The following is a 20,810-nucleotide window of genomic DNA, read 5'->3' as shown; positions in this document are numbered from 1 at the left end:
GTTTGATTATGCCATGCAACTGCAACAGTACCTGGGGGAGACCCCATGGAGACTCACCAGACTGGTGGTGTTATATAACACAATCTTGAGTAGGTCACTTTCTTGAATGATATCTCCTTGTTCCTGCTAGGCCTGTCTAGATCTGAATGATAAGTGAATGTTCTCTCTGATATGCAAAAAGAAACTAAGGGCCAAATCCTGTGGTCATGACACAGGCAAACTTCCAGTAAAATCAATAGGAGTTTTGCCTGTGAAAGATGTGATTTGATACTTTACAAATATAAACATAGTTTTCACCTTTAAGTAGAACCCTCTCCACCATTCTTGAACCCTGTGTGAGAAGTACATTTGTGCATCTGTAGTGTGCAGAAATGCAGATCTACAAACAAGGAGTCAAACATGTATGTTTGCAAGCAAGTGGCTGAATTCTGCCCTTGGTTATGTAGATGCAACCCCTATTGACTTCCGTTTGGTAGAATTTGGCCAATTTATATAAAGGAGAAGTTTGGCTGCTACGTTTAATTTACACTTTTTGCTTTTCCAGAGGTGGTCTTTCACTTCTAGAATAGTAGCAGATGCGTCTAATGGTCAAACAGTGACTGCAGATATGTCTTTTTTCTATTAAAGATAGTCATCATGGCTGGCCCAGGGAAGTGTAAATGATATCTTCTTGCCCCAGCAATACCTTGTCTGCCATAGAAGAGATTTGCTTGGTGGAGGTCAGGTGGGTATTAATTTATTACTGCTGCCTTTCACAGGGCTTTGCCAGGGGTGGAGAAGCTTTTTAAAACTTTCCAGAGATTTACAGGAATCAACAGGCTCCGTGGCTGCCTTCACCCTGCCAGTCCCTTACTGGATATTCATCCCTTGCAAAGTGTAGTTGTGGACACTTTGCACTACTGCAAGCTGCTTCTCCTTCAGAGGTCCTGCAACCAGGGAACTCTGCCAAGATTTGTACCACTGAAAAGCATGAGTTAATCTGGCCCTATAAATTTGATAACTGTATAGATCTTTTTATTTTAATTCATTTGTGAAGCATTTTAAGAAATAAATTATTTATTTCAGTACACGTGCACACATATATTCTCTACAATGTATTTGTCATTAAAATAAAATGTAATCATAAAGCATTTAGCAGTGTGGTAACATTTTTCTAAAGCACCTAAATGATTTAAGAGCCTAAATTCTATTTCAGAAGTGACTTAGAAGCATAAATCCCATTGACTTTCAGTGAGGCTTAGGCTCCAAAGTGTCTAAGCCACTTTTGAAAATGGAATTTAGGCTCCTAAGATATTTAGACATTTTGGAAAATTTTACCCTGTGTGTATGCCTAAGGCCCCAATCATGCAATGAGTTATATGTACACAAACCCCATCATTTTAGGGCCAAGCCCTGTGGTCATCACAGTTGTCTGTGTGAGGTGGTAGGTTTAATTGAGAGGGGTCATTATGGACTCAGTAAATTTTTATAAATGAAACTTGAAAATTGTCTTTGCCCTTAAGGGGGAAAGGACAATTTTCTTTACTTGTAAAATATGCAAATATCGGATGTTTCCCTCCTGTTTTTTCCCTCCTTGTACCATCCCTATGAGGAAAAAAAAAAATACAAAATCAGCCACTTAACTGTTATCTCAAAGGTACTGTATTTAATTTCCTTTTTACTTAAATAAACCTGACAACTCTTACTGAGCATTCTGTACTGTACAGAAAACTAATTTCCACTATATTTTGTGCTTTCCTTTCCATTGTCTGTTTCAGCAGCAAAGGATAGGCAAACAAGTTTGGATAGAATAACGGTCTCACCCCAAACTTCCATCCATTTTTAGAAGTGATCTTTTGCCAGCTTCTGAAAGCAAAACACCACGCAAGAAGCTGGCTGCTCTCATACTATTCCAGCTGGGATCAGAAACAGAAGTGCTAGTAATCTCACAAACAAGCCTGTTTCTCATGAGACTTACAACAGTCTTTCTGACACACACAGTTCAGATAATTGCAGATGAGCATCCAAACTTTTACTATGTTTATCTGAACTAAACCCACATTTTAAGTCTTTTGTAGTTCACTCATCCTTAGTCCTATATCTGACTATTATATATCAGCTACATTCATCTAGACAATGTGACTTCCAGCAACAGTCATACCCTGAGCACAAGCTGTTTGCTTTCAAAGTTATACTAGTATGGTTTGACGTTACTTCCATTTACTTTGAGGCTGATGAACTGTGGACACAGTTCTTAAGGGTTTTCTCAGAGGGAATAAAATCTCTATTCAACAAATGTCAGCTAAGTACTACTCCATTTTTCCAGCCAATTTACCATTGCATATCACTTATTTCTGACAATGATCCTTTGAAGTGATTATCTTTTTTTCTTTACATATACAAAGTGACATGCTAAAAGTAAGTAACTTAATCTTAATATTCACTTTAACACAATAAAATCACATAAACAATAATTCAGTAGTCCCTTTCCTTTGTCACTTGCAATAAACCTCATTGTTTGCTTTTCAGAGTTATTCTCAGTTTCACTCTCGATTAGCTCCCTTGGGAGCTTTTCTTTCAAAGGTGTCTCTGCAGCAACAAAATCACAGCATTTACATTTGGTAAACATCTCTCAGCATATCACATTTGAATACCCTTGAGATACCTGAGGCACTTATCTGTCCATCTGTAAATTTGTGCAAGATTCCCCTTACTAGGACTTGCAAAGGGTATTGACACTACTGCAATAAAGTTTTTCTTTTAAGCTTTTCTCCCTTTCACAAATGTGTACTGTTAACTCTGATTTTTCACAATGCACAAGTGGAAGCAAACTTGACTTTCATTTCCCATTACATTCTACACTGGCGTAGATCCATTCACCTAAATGGACTGATTTATGCTAGAGTAAGTGAGAAGTGTTTTGCTATCAGAGACTGAAATTGTAATTTATCATATCATTTATATTCATGTGTTGATTCAGATTTGTAAAAATGACTGGAGTAAGATTTAAATACTTAATGTATCTGAACGTGATCTGTTATTGTTTGACCTACTTCTACATTGATCAAAGGGAGGCCCTGTTGACCTGTTTTTTGTTGTTTTGTTTTGAATTGCTGGTATAACAACATCCCTGGCTTGTTAACTGACTTTTTATCCAACACAATGAAGATATATTTAAAACAATAATAATGAAGATTCTGCAAATGGTGTCAGTTCCAGCTCTATTTTGTAGATTGGAGGATGTCCTGGCACTCAGGCAATTTGAACTGGTTCCAGTGATCTATGTGCTGTGTCTGGCTTGTGCTGAGTTTCCCTGAAAGGCTTATAGGTCAGGACATTGTGATTGTGGAGTTTCTTTCCTGTAGTAAATTTGATTTAACTTGCAGTTACCCACCTTCAAAAGTTTCTAATCTTGCAGCCACCTTTGAGCAAAGCAGGCAATCAAAAAAATTCATGTTTGACTGGCACATCCATTCATCTCTCTAGACCTCTTAAATGGACATGAATCCATGAGATATGCCAATTGACATAGTGTTCACTCTCTAGGCTACTTCTGAACCCCTTTATGCTATCTATAACTGCACCATGACAAGGCCCAAGCACAGACAACTGATTTGCACTAACTGAGTTTATCCAATCTTAAGAAAGGGTAAGATGTACTATTGTAATTCATAGCTTTCCTTCTTTATACTTTGCATTCACATCAGTGGTTGGCATCTGAGCAAAATCCTAATGTAGACAAGGCTTTAATTGGGGAGATATAATAGGCTAATAGATTTCTTCCAGATCAGAAAGAATCAAACTGGGGAAGCAGAAGAAGAGCCTCAGGAAGCAGGAAAATCCTGGGCAGTCACTTTTCATCGTCCTATCTGTCAAAGTGATTGAGGAGGAGCCTAGTGTCTGTGCATTGCAGTCAAAGCTGTTGTAAGTTACAGAAAACTCTAGAACAAACATGTTCTCTTCTTGAGAGACTTCTGCTTCCGTGGTGCAGAGCGAAGAGGTTCATTTGTTTGGCTAAGGGTTGATTAAAGAGTAAGGACTTTTGGGTGTTTGTCCACCCAAAACTTCGGAATTTTTTGAAGCTTGCTCATAGCTAATTTAGCTCTGGAATGGAGCGCCAAGCATTAGCTCTGGAAGCAAGTATCAATGGATGCAACTGATGGATTCAGTTGCTAAAAAACTTAGTTTTTAAAAATTACAAGTAGCCCTATGAGAGGGAGGCTTATAAATAGCCCATACTGTCTTCCCCGGTCATTTGCTGTTCCTCCATGCTTTATTAGTGTTTGTGAAGTGCTCTGAGGTCTTTGGATGAAAGGTGCTATAAAAGTGTGAATTCTTATTTTGGTCTGCTTTTTATACTTCTTATTAAAGCTGTACCTAAACCTTTCACCACATTGTATACTTTCACATAAAATGCTAACTGCAGTTTCTCCCTACATACATTGAACCTGACTCACAGTTAGATATGTACCATTTCTTGAATACGTTTGTGCATGCCTAACTTAAGTCCAGAAAAACCTGATGGAGAACTGCAGACTGGAGATCTATTTGATACACAGAATAGTTAAAACCCTACTAATGAGCTTTGACCAACCATGAGCTGATAAAATGTGTAGGTAAAAGGATAGTTGCCTCTATACCCATGGTCTATCTTTCGCTTCTGCTGAAGATACCAGTTGTGGGGACTCTTGTTTTATGGACCCCTGTTTCCATGAAGCTTTATTGAGAACACAAACTTGTTTACTTAGAGTACTAAACAGCCATGATATGAGCTACCAAACTACACTGTAATTGAATTAACTTTGAGATTGAAAGGCTCCATATTTCATTAGCAGGCCCCTCAGTTCCTTTAACCCCTGCTTTAAGTTTTAAGCTATATGTAGAATTTTAGGACCATGTTATAAATAGTCATTTCCATTCTACATTGTATGCACTGCGTGATGCAGACACAAAGTGAAAGCTTTCCAAACTAGCACTGGTAAAGAGATGTGTTCCCACTTAGCATAGCTGTAGAAAACACCAATCCATTCTTTATAAAGTGCAGCAAAAGGCATGTGCTGTGTGTGTAGGGGATTAAACAGGCACTTGAGCAGAAGGATAAATGACAATAGAGGCTATTCAGGATTTGGCAGATCAAGGGCCAGTGTTACTGATTTGCTTTTCTGCACATAAGTTAGGCATAGGCAAATGTATGCAAGAAATGGTGTATGCCTAGATTGGTAAATCAGGTTCCAAGTACAGAGAGAGAGACTGTTCTCTTAACCCTTCAACACACGACCTCTGTTTTGAATGAATAACTTAACTTTTCATCTCATGCATCTTCCTTTTCATTTAGGATCTTTTATATGTGTGGTTCTCTTAGTCTGATGTAGCCTATATCATTGCTAATATTTTGTTACTTGAACAGTGTCAGATTTTGTCAGTGCATTTATAGAAGAGATTTTACACAGCTTTGCAAATGGGTGTATGAAATAGGTACAGCTCCTTAATCTCATTTCAACAATTGTAAACTCTTCTGCTGCTGCATTACCTCTCTGACCTCTCCACTGCACACCTTTCAGTATTGTCTTTGCATTCTAGCAAAGGCTGCCAATTTCAGGCTTGAACTGACATTTTGCCATCCAAATGGTCCCCGCCTGTCTCAAGTCTGAAAAAATTAGACTAGTAAATCTGGATTTGTCACAGAGAAAGAAGTTTCTCTTATCAATCCCAGTCATTACACTCTTGTCTGTTTGCTGAGAACCACTACTTGGTGATAATAAACGAGAGAATGGAATAGGGGTGATCGATAGGGATAGTGAGTGGAAAGGGGAAGGAGATTACTAAAATGTGTGGAATCATTCTGCTCTTTTTAAACCAGACAATTGAGAGTATTTGGTGCTTTAACTTAATATTTGTATGCCAATAAATTTTCCCATCTCCAAAATAAACACTGAAAATCCCTCATTTATTTCCAGGCAAAAATTACTTGAAAATGCAGTTATGGGTGAGAGTATGTATCAGTAATCTAAGTGGATAAAATTTTACAAGCATTATAAACCTAGCAAATTCAGAGTTAAGGTTAAACTTTAAAAGAAATTCAAACACTTTAAGGTATGGAAATGCACAGAGTACCCAAGCAACCTTAACACTGCCTTGTGGTGGCATCATGCACTATCACCCATAGATTATTAATGTTTAAAGTGATTTATTGTAATGTTTGTAGTCCCAGATTAAACTGAATTTTAAAAATTCATTAGATTTTTTCCCCCCCCTCGTGCTGTCTCTACAAGGCACATTTAATGCTGTTTGGTTTCCCTAACTGTGCAATTCCATGCTTTGGATTTTTAACAACACTGATTTGCCTTGTTTATAATTATTTTGAGAATATTTTTACCCTAAATCACTTTAATTTTACCTGAAACTCTTTACTTCCACTTTAACATAGTTTAAAAATTTCCTTGCAGTTATTTCAGAACATAATTAACAGTGTAAACATATTTCTAAGAATATATGTAATATTATTTATTTTATTTTAACTTCTAATCTGATTCACGGATGCATACTATTTCATGCCATTCTGGAAGAGCAAAAAGCAACCAGAGTCTATTAGACAGTAAACTGGGTTTATAGCCACTATGCACTCTCGGAACAGCACAAAGCAGCTGGAACGTATACCTGGGTTTCCTCCCTGTATCTACATTCCCTTGTACATGCACACCCTCCATTTTCTCCTGATCCACACATTCCACTGTCCCTTGCCTGCTTTGATGAGTAAATATGGTGCAAAAGGTAGTTATTAAAATCCAAATATTTAGGTTTGATGATTATTTTTAGATATTTTTCATAACTAAAATTTTGTCAGCAGAGTTTGGCACATAAAAATATCAGAAACTCGGAAAGAATTGCCCACTTTCAAAATGACTGCTGTTTTCTATTATCTTGAATAGGACTGAGACCACAGCCTGCCTTCATTTAACATACCTACTTTCAAAATGTCCACCCCAGATTGTTCCCAGGAAGACTAAACACAAACCACCTTCAGATCAAATGGTAGCCTGTATGCTGTCAGAGGCAAACTGAAGCAGTGATGAGAATGCGGGTGGCTTTCTTGGCTAAGGTTAGCTGGTGGTTTCAGTCGCAGCGAGAACACTAGGAGATAGGTGGCCATTTTGAGAAGGGCATCTACTCAGGTGGTCTCTGCTCTGTCTTATCGAGAACAATACGAAATGACAGCTATTTTGGAAGAGAAGGGTTCTTTGTGTCATTCTGTCCACCACCATTCTGCTGGTGAAGAAACAGCTTTCATTTATGCAGGATAATGGCAAAAAAAAAAGATTTAATCTATCCTCTAAAAAACAAAAATATTTTAAACATGGCCTATGCACAAGACATTAGTGAGTTTTAACTCTATGCAGTGGTGTAGCAATGTCAGTCCCAAGATATTAGAGACACAAAGTGGATGAGATAATATCTTTTATTGGACCAACTTCTGTTGGTGAGAGAGACCAGCTTTCAAGTCACACAGAGCTCTTCAAGTCAGGGGAAAAACCTTGTCTCTTTTTTAACTGTATGGTGAGTTTGAAGAGCCTGTATTATTCTGTTGTTGATATTCAAGATGAAGGTCCAGATCTAACAGTATATGTATTTTTTTTAAAAAAATTTACAATTAATTTTAACTTCATAAACTAATGGATTTATAAATTCTCAGAGTTCATTCTGCACCCCAAGTGCAAGTACTATATGTGTGACGATGATTACAGTGTGTTAATGTACGTAAGAGGTTTAGTCTGTGCTTCGGATGTGAATCTCTGCTCAACCCTAACTATGGAGCTGCAACCATCAGTAGTGCCACAACAATCATAGAAATCAATTGTAATTCATTATATTCTGTTTGGGCGTGGTGGAAGAAGTCTAGTTGGGCAGTAATATAGAGTATCTCAGACTTGGGAGAATGCATATGAGGCAAATGAAAATTGACCTGAAACTCCAATTTGAAACCTTTTCTGAAACTTTGAAAAAGGCTGGGTTTATTTTTTTTTCTTTTAATTTTCACACCCTTCTGTTCTTGCTGTAATGCTGAAGTATTTTCCAAAGCATAAGCATGCTGTCTCTTAACATAGATACAACTTATTTATTTGCACCGGCAGTTTCCCAGTTGGTGCCTCTGGTTTTTTAAATGACTTTTCCCTTTAAACTATTCCTTGAACAACTGTGTAAACCCCAAGGATTAGTCTGCAGGAGAGCAACATGAAGGGCAGCTGTTGCTCTCTAGCATTTACTGAGCAAAGGCATGTCAAAGCCTTTGGAGTAGCTTAATGCTACTGCATGCTGAAAAAGTCATGTATTGCTGTGATCATGGGTACATACAGTACTACTGTCTGCTTCCCACTGACTCTTTGGCCAACAGAAACCACTTCACTGATTGAATGTTCCTGTCATTTAATTGAGCAAGACTTGAACTATTTTTAATTGAAATGGGAAATTCAATAAACTGATTCGCTAATTCTTCACCACCTCTTGTCTGTGTTATCACAGGTCAAATGGGAAAATTTTGTGGAAGCCCCTTGTTTAAAATTTCAGCATCAGCACATCTTTGCATGGCCGACAGATGCTTTCTCTTCCCTCTATCCACAGGAGGTTAAATGGCCACGTTACTTCCTTCGCATACTTTCCTTGATCAAAACCATCGTTAATCCTTAGCATGTTACAGAATGCTATGGCCTATATCTATAATGCACTTCTTTTAAAAACAGGTTTTCCTTTTTCTTCTTAGCTTGGCTCTCACATTGGTACTCTGTCTCATTACTATCTTTCTCCAGAGCAGAGCTGAGAGACCCTGGAGAAAGATGTGCCATCCTAGATCTCATTGCTTTATTTCCCTGTTGTGCTATATGTACACAACAATGTGCACGCTCCGTACCATTTTGCTCCCCTGCCATACCATTTTTTCCTTTTTCTAAAATGTTTATCCTTAATCTTCTAACTTTACCCTAAAAATCATCAGTTCTGCTACTTTCCTATTTTTGTTTAATCACAGGACAAAGTTAAATCTCAAAGATAATCAGTAGATTACCAGCTGGAAAAATTATTCCTCTTTTTTAATAATGTTTTGTTTGGCTTTTACTTTGTAAAAATAGAAGGGAGAGAGAAGATTAGGCAAAAAGAATCTTCAGGCCTGTGCTTTTTGCTGTAGTTGCATTAATTCCCTTTTGGGATATCTTACTTCCTGCTCCCTTCCTCCCCTTTTCTAGCAAGTCAAATATTGTTTGCCTTTTAATCCTCTCTCTGTTCCAATTTTTTCTCTCCTTACGCTGTAGCGTATCTATTGATAACTATCTTTATCAGCTCATTATATCTCTCTTAATGCATGCCTGAACCTGACATTCTGTGCTGCCAAGGTAGTTCTGAGCTGGTTATTGTATTTATTTGCTTTGAGATTGCTGGTTGGGAAGGGTTTGGGGGAAATCAAAGCTTGTTTTTAAGTAGATAATTTCAAATGTACTTTGCTTTATAATCCTGGCTAAGATTCTCTCCTTTTGGCATTTTACCTTGTCCTAGGACTTATGGAGGGATTTATGGAACCTTTCATCTCCACAACATTGGTTGAATTCAGCCCAAATTGGCAGTGAGTAGAATTTATTAGCATCTAATATTTTGTGACATCAGTCTTGGTCTTAGCTGGTAGTTGTCACTATTGCAACTGTCACTAAGTGGTACCTTTCCTGGTAATATAAACCCTTATTGCCATCGTTTGAATGGTTGTGAGGAATGAACTACCCTCTTTCTGAGGTCACAATTTAGGGCAGTTTGAGGAATCTTGCACTGATGTTGCCTAACCCATGCTCCGATGCTAAGCATTTTGGTCACGTAAGCTGTCAGTCCAGCACCTTTCACAATCACTGTATTCCTACAGTTTTTATTTTAAAGGATACGTGGCAGCGAGCAAGGTGCTGCTGGCCAGGATCAGTTCAGCAAGTGAGCGGTGCTGAGCGGGAGCAGGCGAGCCCTGGCTAGGGGTGGCATTAGCCAGATGGCTCCAGTGTGTGGGACTCCCTGTGTGTGCCCTGCCCATGGCAGGCTGGTTCTCCACAATGGGTATGGGGATGCATGCCCACTCCCTCCCCCACCCTCATGGCCAGCCCTAGGGCTCTCTCCCGCCTTCCCTTCCCCCTACCCTCCCATCCTCATAGTGCCCCATGCCCTGCTCCTCTGTCCCCAGGCCCTATTCTGCTCCCCCTCATGGCCAGCCCAGGGATCCCCTTCCCTCCTCTGGAACCCGCCCCTCAAAGCCGGCCCTAGAGTTCTCTCCTAGCACCCCCCCCCATAGCTGCCTTGCTCCCCAGGCCCCCCCCTCCTCCAGGTCCCCTTCCCCTCGTGGCTGGCCCAGGGGGTCCCCTTCCCTCTCCAGGCCCCCCCAACACTGTGTTCCCCAGGGTCACTCTCTTCTGCTCCAGGGCCTTCCCCATAGGCCACCCTTCCCCACCCTCATAGCTCCCCATGCCCTCCCCCCATCTCCAGGGTCCCCTACAGTTGCTCCCTCCTCCCTCACAGGATGGCTCCTCCCCTCACCCCCTTTCTTGCCATGGCCACCTCACTGTCCTATCCCCCTGGGCTTTTACCATCTTCACAAATCCTTATGGCTGCTAGAATGTCCCCTTCTCCTTAAGCTGTCATGGGATAAGAGGGAAGGTTCTCTCATGGATTGGTAACTGATTAAAAGATAGGAAACAAAGGGTAGGAATAAATGATCAGTTTTCAGAATGGAGAGAGGTAAATAGTGGTATCCCCCAGGGGTCTGTACTGCAGCCAGTCCTATTCATATTCATAAATGATCTGGAAAAAGGGGTAAACAGTGAGGTGGCAAAATTTGCAGATGATACAAAACTACTCAAGATAGTTTAAGTCCAAAGCAGACTGTGAAGAGCTACAAAAGGATCTCACGAAACTGGGTGACTGGGCAACAAAATGGCAGATGAAATTCACTGTTGATAAATGGAAAGTAATGCACGTTGGAAAAAAAAATCCCAACTATACATATAAAATGAAGAGGTCTAAATTAGCTGTTACCACTCAAGAAAGAGATCTTGGAATCGTTGTGGATAGTTCTCTGAAAACATCCACTCAATGTGCAGCGGCAGTCAAAAAAGCGAACACAATGTCTGGAATCATTTAAGAAAGGGATAGAGAATAAGACAGAAAATATATCATATCATATCAAATATCATATCTATATAAATCCATGGTATGCCCACATCTTGAATGCTGCATGCAGATGTGGTCTCCCCATCTCAAAAAAGATGCATTGGAATTGGAAAAAGTTCTGAAAAGGGCAACAAAAATGATGAGGGGTATGGAACTGCTACCATATGAGGAGAGATTAATAAGACTGGGACTTTTCAGCTTGGAAGAGAGACGACTAATGGGGGATATGGTAGAGGTGTATAAAATCATGACTGGTGTGGAGAAAATAAATAAGGAAGCGTTATTTACTCCTTCTTGTAACACACCGATGAGGGGTCACCAAATGAAATGAATAGGCAGTAGATTTAAAACAAACAAAGGAAGTATTTTTTCACACAGCACACAGTCAATTCTGGAACTCCTTGCCAGAGGATGTTGTGAAGGCCAAGACTATAACAGGGTTCAAAAAAGAACTAGAGAAATTCACAGAGGATAGGTCCATCAATGGCTATTAGCCAGGATGGGCAGAGATGGTGTCCCTAGCCTCTGTTTGCCAGAAGCTGGGAAAGGGTGACGGGATGGATCACTTGATGATTACCTGTTCTGTTCATTCCCTCTGGGGCACCTGACATTTGCCACTGTCAGAAGACAGGATACTGGACTAGAAGGACCTCTGGTCTGACCCAGTATGGCATTCTTAGTTCTTATTATATCATTTTCCAGTGATGAAGTGCTAGTTTGCAATTCTGGGTTTACTCTCCAAATTCCCTTCTGTATTTCTGGCCCTCACTTTGAAACATTTTTAAATTTCCTTCTCTCTCCTCCTGGTACTGGGCCCCAGAGTTGTTTAGTTAAATATATCCAATCTCTTTTTCTCTGTATTTCACAAAATGTGTAGGTCATTTTCCATGTCATGTTTTTTCTTCCCAATCCTTATGTTCTCCTCATGATGACTTTCCATTTATACAGAAAGCTTCTCATTGTTGCATTTTAAACTGCTTATTACTGATCACTTACCCTTTTCATCAATGACTCATTTCTGTTGCCTTGTTTTTAATATCTTATGACCCCTCAAATTTACCTTGAAGTTTAAGTTCAACTGCAAGAAGAAAGCATAAGTTCATTAAATGTCATAATATTCTATAACAAATGCTGATGAGAAAAGAAACGAGAGTCAAAAGCTGCATTTTCTATCTTTTTGTTTTTCTTTTCTGTTCCCTTTTGCATGCTTTTGTCTTTTAGGAAATAGAATCTGACTCTAGCAACAACAACAGCTCCAGCCCATCTTAACCAATTACTTCTCTTTTTCCCCCAAAAAGAACAGTTATGACTATCTTTAATACCATCTAAAAGACTGTCAAACAAGGAATTTTTCCTTATAAAATCTCTCTCCAGCTAACAGGAAATGGAACAAGAGATGTCAAAATGTAAACTTTATTTCATACTTTACATTTCAAATGCTTTAACTAGTTTTCCTTCTTTTCTGTATCTTTAGTAAGAGGTTAAAATATTTTAATGGTATTTGACATTTCCTGATCTGTTTTCTCAGATTTATTTATTTGAAATTATCTGCCAAATAACTTCTGCAAATCATTTATTCTGTAACTTTTTTGCAATTAGCTTATTTGATTAACAGATAACAGAAATCCAGGCTGCTTTAATGGCCAGGTAGGTATTATTTCTATTTACTGACTGAATGAGAAAAACCCTTAGAATTGGATTGCTAGTGTGAATGCATAGTCAAAATTTGCTTTACATAAATATTCACTTAAAATTTGCTGTCCTGGCAAGCATATCTACCAGAAAACTGATTCATTAGAGCTTCATACAGTATACTATCTTGTCAAGTTATTTTTTAAATTTTACCTTCACTGCATTTTATACCTTTTGAAAATAAACCAGTTTTCCTTTTCTGTGGTATAGGAACATAGGAATGTCCATATCAGAACCCATCAATGGTATATCTAGTCCTGTATTCTGTTGCCAACAGTGGCTTATGCTAAATGCTTTAGAATAAGATGAGGAACCCCCAGGTTTCATTTGACCTATTGTACAAAGCTATGATGGGGAAAAACCTCTTCCCTTATCCTGCAGATGACTAACTTACCATTAAAGAAATTCTAAGAATTCTTATAAACAAATGTTTGCTTTCAATAAGTTTTAAGTTAAAATATAATAAATAACAATGTAAAGAAACATTCAAATACAGGACAGTTTGGTTAGAACTCACCTAATGAGAGAAAAATAAAATGTATGTGGAGAATTGTCTCAGACAGCTGCAAACATATTACACTTGGACAAAATAGAGTCATATTGGGAATCACAGTGCAGTAATAAAAGTGAAGTATTATTCATATTGTAGTAACACCTAGAGAGTCCAGCTGAGATTGGGGCACCATTGTGCTATTTTCTGTATGTACACTGAGTTTATAATCTAAATAGACAAGACAGTCAAAGAGTGGGAGAAAGGAAGTATTATTATCCCCATATCAGAGACAAGGGAACTGAGGCACAGAGATTAAGTGACTCTCCTAATGTTGCACAGGAAATTTGTAATAGAGGTGGGAAAGGAACCTAGATCTCCTACGTTCCACTCCAGTGTCTTATACACAAGTCCATCCCTTCTCCAATAAATGATGAATTAATACATTCAAAATTATGGCAAATTAGTTTTAAAATGCCACCCTCCATCAATATTCAGTCTAAGAACTTTATAAGCATTCATTTTAGTTTTCACAAAAAACACACTAGGTTATATACATACAATAAGGGACAGTTTATTCTTCATCCAAATGTTGGCCTCAGTTGTCAGCTCACTGGCCTGAGAGTGAAGTATCTGTCCAGATAATTGCCTCAGAAGCAGAAGCCCATGCTGAGGGCACTTTCATGTTGATGTCAGTAAAAATGTTGTTGATACGTCTACGACTTTGCCTTCCAGCTGAGGATCTCAAAACACTTTATTAACACTGTTATTCTTGATGGAGCTTTGTGAAGGAAGCTATGTGATTGGGTACTGCCTGACATCTAACTGCAAGTCCTTTAGTTCTCCTACCATACGTATATTGCGGTGACCTCCTCATGGAGTAAATCCCGTCTGCACCTTAAAAACTACAAAAGTTTAAAATAGCAGAAAACATTATGAAGTAATGTCTGCTTTACATGCCAAAATATTAATCAAATAATTAAGAAAGGCAGTAATTCTTTAATATCTGAAATATATTGAAGAAAAATATAGTAAAATGGACTAATCTTACCACAGCAAGTTCTGGGGAGCGATGAAACTTCCTGGTAAGGCTGTAAAATGGTTAAATGGGACTCCATAGCCCTATTAAGTTTTTTATGTGGGGTATGTTTTTGTAAACACACACCTTGTGAGCAATCTCTTTTATTAAGTTTGTTAAATTACAAATGCCCCAGTGATCAGCTCCTCAGCACAAAAAAAGTGGGGGCGAGGTACTGGGTTTAGATAACATCTTTATTATTGATGATTGTGGTACAGACAATCTTATCAGAATGCCTCCATTTTGCAGCTATCTCCTGTTGCCTGAAAATTTTACTCAATATTTTATCAAACACCAATCAAATCACTCTCTTAGATTCCAGCTAACAATTACCAAGCATTCTACTGTCTGAATTAGGACAGCTGCTAAAGTTCTTACAAAGACTTCCAATGCTGTACAGTTGTGTTTTTTTTTTAATTCCCTGGTGCCAAAAGTTTCACATTTCACCTATGCACTGGTAATTAGCCAAGGAAATTATTAAAATACCCAGATGTCACATATTAAATATAAATAACTTATGACCTTGTGTGCAGAATGCAAACTCTTTGCCCTGCATGCATGCATGCTGAACTTAGCTAGCATACTTTCAGTTCACAATTTTATGACTGAAAGAAAATCAGACTACTACTCTTAACCAAAATAATATCTTTCTCATGCATAACAAACATTCTGTACACTTAAAAAATGGATCTGCATGGTTAGCTATGTGAGAAATAAACAACGTGGTATTTTGGGTTTGTAGGCAGCCTGCAAATGTATTCTGTGAAAGTCGTTTGAGGATGGACATCATGTATATAAAATGTATTCATAATAAATATTGAGATTGGAAAACAAGAAGTAGAATTTAGGAATTTAATTTACTAGAGCTTCTTCATTCCAAAAATTATCCTTTGATGCACCAATGATTTTTTCAATAATATAGCTGAAAAAGTACTAATACGGATGTTGCCAAAGAACATTATCTATTATTTGCAGTAATCAATTATCTTCCGCTATGCTTTACTCATCTACTTTTGTGACATTTAGAGTGCATCACTTTAAAACAGGTCTAGGATGAACCAGAAAAGAAAGTCAGACCACACATTAAAAAATCCTAAATATTCATAATTTTGGGTCATAGGAGATTAATATTTGGTTTATTAAGCTAAATAGGGCTAACTCCTAATCAAGTGCAGCCAAGCTGCATCTAACTTGATGTCCACAGTGTGTGTGGGGGCGGGGGGAGAGGGGTGTCAGCAAAATCACCTGCTCTAAGGCAGATATGAATTGTGTTGGCTAGAAACCCCAGACTCCACATTGTCACAGAGGATGATATCAGGGAGATGAAACACATGCACAATGGTGCCCTCTCTCTGGTGGGGAGAGAGTAGGTCTTTGGGACTGACAGTCATAGCACACCTAACTGACAGCCCTGATCTGGAGAGGGTTAAAGTACATTAGAGACAAGAGTACTCTTTCTCCCCAAGATAATCAGGCATGAGCACTAATTTCAGCTTCCAATGGATTCAGTTTTTAACCCGCCCCCCCCAAGAATATACTGCAGTAATCTAGGCTAGAGGCTACAAAGACATGAATCATGGTGTCAAAGGACACTTCTGGAAGAAAAGGCTGCAATCTCCTAACAAAACACAAGTGAAAAAAGCTGTCTACGTCACTGCTACTATTTGATAATTCACAAGCAACTGGAAGCCTAGCCAACCTTCCAAGTTATGGACTTCAGTCACAGAAGCTGCTATAACCTCAGTCAACTTCTCTACTTTCCTCTCCAACCCATGACCACTACATCAGTCTCCTCAGGATTGAGCTTCTGCCAGCTCACTGTTGTGTGTGCCCAGTCATACCTATTCTGAACTGAAAGGCTTTACAGCACAGGGTGGAATTTGAATGGGGGGATGTCAAACATTTGGTGCACTAGGACAGGGATATTGTTCTGAGTGTCAAAGGTGGCATGGAAGAAGTTGTGAAGATAAGGTGGAGGAGTGGGGAGAGGGTCTCTTAAGAAAGAAATGGGAGTTTAGAGTGGGGCTGGAGAACAAGGATGTAGAGAAGTTGGGTATATATAATTCTGAAGTAAATTAACCATTACACAATTACTATAAATCAACTATAAATTACTTTAAAATGCATCTTAATATAGACATGTGCATAGTTTGTCTTCTAAATATGTTTTAAATGCTATTATGTAGTTGAATAGAAGGCCACGGGCCTTGACATGCCCATTTGTTTCAATTATCTCATTCAGTGCCAGGCAAAAATCTTTATTTTTTGTGAGTGCCACCTGCTGAAATTTACAGTGGATCTAAATAGCGTCATGCCCAATTGTCTGCATGCAACACAGGCACAACTATCTGAAAACTGCGCAAAAAGCTGGGGGAAGAAGGTTGTTTTGTGGTGAAGATGGGGGTGGCGGATCTATTGAATGTAAATTTTTTAGTACACCACACTTGTTAGAAATATATTCTGTGCCCTAGTTGATATCAAAGAGCATGGATGAGCTGTCGCTCATGAAAGCTTATGCTCAAATAAATGTGTTAGTCTCTAAGGTGCCACAAGTCCTCGTTTTCTTTTTGCGAATACAGACTAACATGGCTGCTACTCTGAAAGCTGAGTTTAAAGTATTACTTACAGTACAAAAAGTTTGCCTATATTTCTCTCCTGGGACATGCATAGTGACTAATCTACTGATACATTAACTAAAACAGGGGACTACCATGGCTATTCCATATAATGTAATTTGACACTGCAATTATCTGACTTCAAATAAGATACTATCAGAGGCAGAAATTCCAAACTATCTGCTTGGAAAACTCTTCAAAATCTCACAAAGTTCTAAATTTTGAATCAGAAAGCTCCCTGAAAAGAGCTAGTAGTTGTAGAAAACCACATTACATGTAGTTTACTATAGCAAGAGTTCATTGTAGTCCTCTTTCATTCAAGAATGTATGTAGTTTTTGGCATCTTAGCTAATCCAATTACACATTCTTTTCCAGCTTGTGTAGCTACATGACCTTGAATTTAGAGGTAAAAACAAGCTCCAGCCCAACTGAGAGTGAGCTCATTGTAAAGGTTGGTGCTTCCTTGGGGAGAGGAAGTTGGCTGCCCTGGCAAGAGAATCAACCTTTTGATTAAGCATTGCATAAGCAGTAGCTGGTTGTATGTTTTTAGGTGAAGAAACAGAGTTATGAAGCAGTAAATAGTGGGTGGGAAATGATGATAAAATCATCCTCCCATATCGGATAAATAGCATAAAGCACTAGGACGGTAAGCTAGCCATGAATGTACAGCTGTTCTAAACAAAGCTGCAAACAGTGCTGCTTTTGTACTGGCTAGTTTCAGTTTTGTACTATTTTCTTTGCATTTGCAAAATGTATATGTTGCTTTAAAAGTTAGGTAGCTCAGATAATATTGCTTAATAGATTTATATGCATCACTGATGGCTGTGTAGAAGTGTATGGTTCCGATGAAGTGAGCTGTAGCTCACAAAAGCTTATGCTCAAATAACTTTGTTAGTCTCTAAGGTGCCACAAGTACTCCTTTTCTTTTTGCAAATACAGACTAACAGGGCTGCTACTCTGAAACCTGTATGGTATAAATAATCCTTAGGATTTATATGGCACTTTTCATCTTCAAAGTGCTTTACAAGCATGAACTAATTCATTCCATCATCTCTGAAATATATAAATAATATATTACCTCAGTTTTGAAATGCGGTAACTATGGCAAATAGGTTAAAGACCAAATTTACACTAATTTGTGATGCAGAATTTCATGTTTATGGCCTAATTTTCAGATGTGCTGAGTGTCAGCAACTCTAATGGAAGTCAAAGGGAACTGCAGCTGCTCACCAACTGTGAAAATCCAGGCCTTAGAAGCCTCTAGGTAGGCAGCCAAAACTAGTGAATGCATATGAAAATATTGGTCTAAGAGGTCCTTGAAGGATTTGGGCATTCTTGGCTATGGATCCTGGCCTCAGGCCAGAAAATTACACTTCTTTCTGAAGTGTCCTCCTGATAGGGGGTGTCATCAGGGGCAGTTGTAGCCTCCTAATTCAATGGATGTACTCAACTTGTGGTGGGGCTCGGTAGGGGAATGGAAGATAAGAAAGGGCCAGGTTGTGGGATTGCTGCCCTCCCATGGGGATGGTGAGGATCTGCCCTGTGTGGGGCTCGGGGGATAGTCCTGACTAGCAGGGCATGTCTAAACTAGAAAATTAAATTGACTTAAGTCGACATACAGCCACCACAGTAAAGTGGTGTTTCACATCTATACGATGCTCCTTCTGAGGGCGGTGCGTGTATGGGGAATTGTGGGGCACTGACAACTGAAGCCCCCCCACACACAGACACCAGAGCTGACATCTCAAGGTTTCAGCCTCTGGCGATGGGGCTCCAGCCATGAGCCCTCTGAGGCTGACAGACAATGAAAGTAAAGCAGTACACAGACACTGCACCACCCTAACTATGTCAACCTAAGTGCTATACCTCTCATGGCCTTACATCGACTTAGCTCTGTAGTATAGACCAAGCCTCAGTGGTGGGTGCCAAACCTAAGTGGCAGGTTGCAATACCATCCACGGCTGGACCAAACCTGAGTGGTGCTATGTGTTCTGTGGATGCAACTGAAGCCACCTGTAGGCTTCATTTATCTTAAATGTTGAGTAATTTAGCCATCCTTTCCCTGTACAAAAGCCCCATCCAGTCATCGGTCCACATACAAAGAATACTGCACAGTTATCTTTTATATAATGTTATTGCAGGGAAAATACCATATGTAGAGAGGTTTGTTCTGTCACCTTTCATTCCAGCTAGGCTCTTGTATCAACCATCCTACACTAGTAGGTGCTTCAGGGAAATCACCTTTAGGTGTTGCTCCAGATGACTAAAATTTTCAAATGTACTTACCTGGTTCAGCACTTGAGAAAATCAGGAAACTCATTTAAACATCCAAATTTGGAAATTTTGGCCAATTTAATATCTATTTCAAATCATCTGCCTCTTTAAATTTCCAATGGTTAGTTTTTTGTCTTATTAAATTATTTTAATAAACATCACAAAATACAATTCAGAACATTCTGAAACATAATTACATTCCCATTTACTCCTATACTCTTCTCATTCAGAGAGCCAATATGTCAAAGTAACTTATAAAAAAAAAAAACAGCTTGAAGGCTAATGTCTCTTCTAAACCATACACACAGTGGACAACCCCACACCTGACACTATGTGAGTGAAACAGTTCTGCACTGAGCATTTGTCTTATGCAATGTTTTCATTCTCAAGAAGATAAGCCATAATGAGCTTCCAAAGTTTACTCAAACTCCTTCTGCTCTGAATTGTGTGTGTGTGTGTGTGTGTATATATATATATATATATATATATATAAAAAGTTTCATATAATGCTTCTGCCTCAGCTGAGGATGCAGGGTCTTACACTAGCTTAAATTTACAGTTTCCTTTTTCAATAGTAGAGGCTGCTTGTTTTTCCACTTTTTATTTCTGTAAGAATCGGCAGGGATGGAGAGGATTAACATGGCTCCTTGCATAGGGACACAGACCTGGAAGGGACCTCCTAGGTCACTGAGTCTAGTCCATGCTGTCATAGGCAACTGCATGATAATATTCCATTCATAAACTTATCGAGCTCCATCTTAAAAGTTGTTAGCTCCCATAACTTGTATTGGAAGGCTGTTCCAAAATCTCATTGTTAGAAATTGTCTTCTAAGTTCCAATCTAAATTTATTCATGGACTTATTCCCATTTGTTCTTGTGTCAACTTTGTCCTTTAGCTTACATAGCTCTTCTCCTTCCCTGGTATTTACCCCCAAATGTAATTTATAGAACAGTCATGTCTCCTCTTAGCCTTCACTTTGCTAGGCTAAGCAAGCCAAGCTCCTTTAGTCTCTTCTTGAAAGATAGGTTTCCATTCCCGATCATCCCTTCTTTGCAGTTAAGTCAATATACAGCCACCGCAGTAATCAAAGCACTGTTTCCCATCGACACTATGCTCCTTCTGTTAGTGGTGCGCGTCCTCAGCAGGAGCATTTCCACCAACTTAACTGTCTGCGGCATTGTGGGGCTGACTGCTGAAGTTTTGTAGTGAGGAGGTGTAGCCACCCCCAGAGATTGACAAGGAGGAGCCACAATGTGCTGCCTGCCACACCTCACCTGCTGGAAGCTGAGGGGCAAGACAGGAAGGGGAAGTATAAAAGGCCAGCCCTGCAGCTCAATTGGGCTGGAGCTGTCAAGGGAGACAGATGCATCCTGTTGGAGCCTGAAGAAGACCCTGGCCGTACTGAGGAATGGTGAATGTTTCCAGGGCTGTCAGCTGATGGAGATGCCAAGGACCTCCTGGGGCTGCTACCTAAGGACTGGCCAGAGCTCCTAGAGC

General features: G+C 39.2%; 1 long non-coding RNA gene across 1 annotated transcript; it reads right to left on the bottom strand.

The window, feature by feature from the left end:
• Positions 1–947: 947 nt before the first annotated feature.
• Positions 948–20,780, bottom strand: LOC122456308. Its single transcript, XR_006275159.1, has 3 exons — positions 19,978–20,780; positions 11,214–11,281; positions 948–2,568 (listed from the first exon to the last, which is right to left on the bottom strand). It is a non-coding gene; the product is annotated as an uncharacterized LOC122456308 (long non-coding RNA).
• Positions 20,781–20,810: the final 30 nt, after the last annotated feature.

The sequence above is a fragment of the Dermochelys coriacea genome, chromosome 12, assembly GCF_009764565.3.
Source record: "Dermochelys coriacea isolate rDerCor1 chromosome 12, rDerCor1.pri.v4, whole genome shotgun sequence".
In the NCBI taxonomy this organism is placed as follows: domain Eukaryota; kingdom Metazoa; phylum Chordata; order Testudines; family Dermochelyidae; genus Dermochelys; species Dermochelys coriacea.
The sequence above is the reverse complement of the archived record's forward strand: the minus strand, read 5'-3'. Positions and strand labels throughout refer to the sequence as shown.